Source organism: Phytophthora infestans, genomic scaffold (genome assembly GCF_000142945.1).
Source record: "Phytophthora infestans T30-4 supercont1.52 genomic scaffold, whole genome shotgun sequence".
Classification (NCBI taxonomy): Eukaryota; Oomycota; class Peronosporomycetes; order Peronosporales; family Peronosporaceae; genus Phytophthora; species Phytophthora infestans.
The window spans coordinates 631392-633891 of NW_003303707.1; the positions used below are offsets into that span (position 1 = coordinate 631392).

Here is a 2500-nt window from a genome sequence, read left to right on the forward strand (position 1 = left end):
AGAGCGGAATAGCATAAAATAGACTTGGTTTAAGTATGTTAAAAGAGAGCGAAATAGCGTAAATTAGACTTGGTTTAACTATGTTAAAGAGAGCGGAATAGCATGAAATAGACTTGGTTTAACTATGTTAAAGAGAGCGGAATAGCATGAAATAGACTTGGTTTAAGTATGGTAAAAGAGAGCGAAATAGCGTGAATTAGACTTGGTTTAAGTATGTTAAAGAGAGCGGAATAGCATGAAATAGACTTGGTTTAAGTATGTTAAAAGAGAGCGAAATAGCGTAAATTAGACTTGGTTTAACTATGTTAAAGAGAGCGGAATAGCATGAAATAGACTTGGTTTAACTATGTTAAAAGAGAGCGGAATAGCATGAAATAGACTTGGTTTAAGTATGTTAAAAGAGAGCGAAATAGCGTGAATTAGACTTGGTTTAAGTATGTTAAAAGAGAGCGGAATAGCATGAAATAGACTTGGTTTAACTATGTTAAAAGATAGCGAAATAGCGTGAATTAGACTTGGTTTAAGTATGTTAAAGAGAGCGGAATAGCATGAAATAGACTTGGTTTAACTATGTTAAAAGAGAGCGAAATAGCATGAAATAGACTTGGTTTAAGTATGTTAAAAGAGAGCGAAATAGCGTGAATTAGACTTGGTTTAAGTATGTTAAAGAGAGCAGAATAGCGCGAATTAGACTTGGTTTAAGTATGTTAGAGAGAGCAGAGTAGCATGAAATAGACTTGGTTTAAGTATGTTAAAGAGAGCAGAATAGCGCGAATTAGACTTGGTTTAAGTATGTTAGAGAGAGCAGAGTAGCGTGAATTAGACTTAGTTTAAGTATGTTAAAGAGAGCGGAATAGCGTGAATTAGACTAGGATAAAGTATGCAAAATGAAGCTGAGGACTTTGTGAAAAAATGCGAAGTTGTTTGCTGTTCTAATTGTATGGGTTTGGAGATGTTTTTGGCTTGGATTAATAACAGGCAGGAAGCGCGAGGAAACGCAGCGAATATGGACGCGTACGCGGAAGGTGACGGCGGAGGAAGCGCGGATATGGAGGTGAAAATGGTGAAGGTGATGGCGCGAGGAAGGTGACGGCGCATGGGTGTGAATATGGAGGTGATGAAAGGTGACGGGAGGAAACGCATGATGTATATGACAAGTTGGTGTCGTACTTAAGCGGAGCGCGCGCTGTGCATGTATGAAGGTGTCGAAGGTGTTCATATTGCCTAAGACGCGTACGTGCACATGTCATGTCGCATAGGAAGCGTAGGTATGGTTGTGCAAGTCGTAAATGGCCACTTTGGTGGTTTAACATTGTTTCCAGGCCGCGTATGCGCAAATATGGGGTGCGGCGGCTATCTGCACTGCTGTGTATGAAGGTGTCGGTCTGTGTGGGGTTCCTATCGGAGAGAATACGTATGCTGCGTTGTAGGAGTGAGCTGCTGGCCACACGTTTGTATTGGAGTGCGCCACACCACCCCCCTTTTTGTTTTGTTACTATATAAAGTGTAGCCATCCACCCAGCCAATTCTGAGGGCCAGAAGGGGTATTGGGGGCCATCGTGTGCAGTCTATGGCCACGTATGTGGACATGTGAGTGTGTAAATGTGTTGTACCAATGTATACGAGTGATAAACACTAATAGGTGTGTCGGTCAAAGTCAAATGTAGACGGCCATCTTAGGCTGAAAGCACCATATCCCGTCTGCTCTGTGAAGTTAAGCAGCCTCAAGCTCGGGTAGTACTCGGGTGGGTGACCACCGGGGAAGTCCGGGTGCTGTCTACTTTTTAGCCCGTTTTGAGCTGTTTACCGACTTTGCGTGTGTTTGCAAACGCAAGATATGATGTCTGGCATGTGCCCACACGACATCTTGGTTTTAGTATGCCTGGCGAGCCACTACACACGAGATCTTGTTTTTTGTATGGTGTTCTTTAATTTGATTATTATGAAGATGAAAGAGAACCGTTAGAACGGGTATGAAGGGTGTTCTAAGGGGTGCTTTTCGGTGCTCTTTCACGTGGACATATCGCAGCATGCGACATGTCAGCGGAACACTGTCTAAATTAATAAATACTGTTTTGGCCGATTTCTAAAAGCGTCTATAAAAGGGCATAAGTGCAATGACTCGTCTTTGTAACCCTGCGGCCTAGGCGTAGTTTTTCACGGGGAATCCGAATATCAAAGGTAGATTTATGTACAACATGTACTTTTTTTGCAACATGTACTTTTTATCTACGGGACATAGACATATGTAAAAACACACGGCGGAGCCGTTCCCGCAATCAGAATTTGTCTAACTCTTCTAGATCAAAAGTTATTCAGCGAAATGTGAGACTTTGTTTGGCATGCTCTTTTTTTAGGTGGTTTTTTCCGGTTTTATGTGCCGCCCGGCAGATCTGGCCTGCAGACTTTAGCAGAAAACTTGGCGCATGTGTTCGCACGACCGCTCCCAAAGTTTTACAAGCATATCTCCAGTAGTTGCTTCGCAATGATTTTTTTAGTG

General features: G+C 42.4%; 1 non-coding gene across 1 annotated transcript; it reads left to right on the forward strand.

Moving 5' to 3' along the window:
- Positions 1–1670: 1670 nt before the first annotated feature.
- PITG_33287 lies at positions 1671–1784 on the forward strand. The gene has a single exon (XR_009934681.1). It is a non-coding gene; the product is annotated as an 8S ribosomal RNA (ribosomal RNA).
- The last annotated feature ends 716 nt before the right edge of the window (positions 1785–2500 follow it).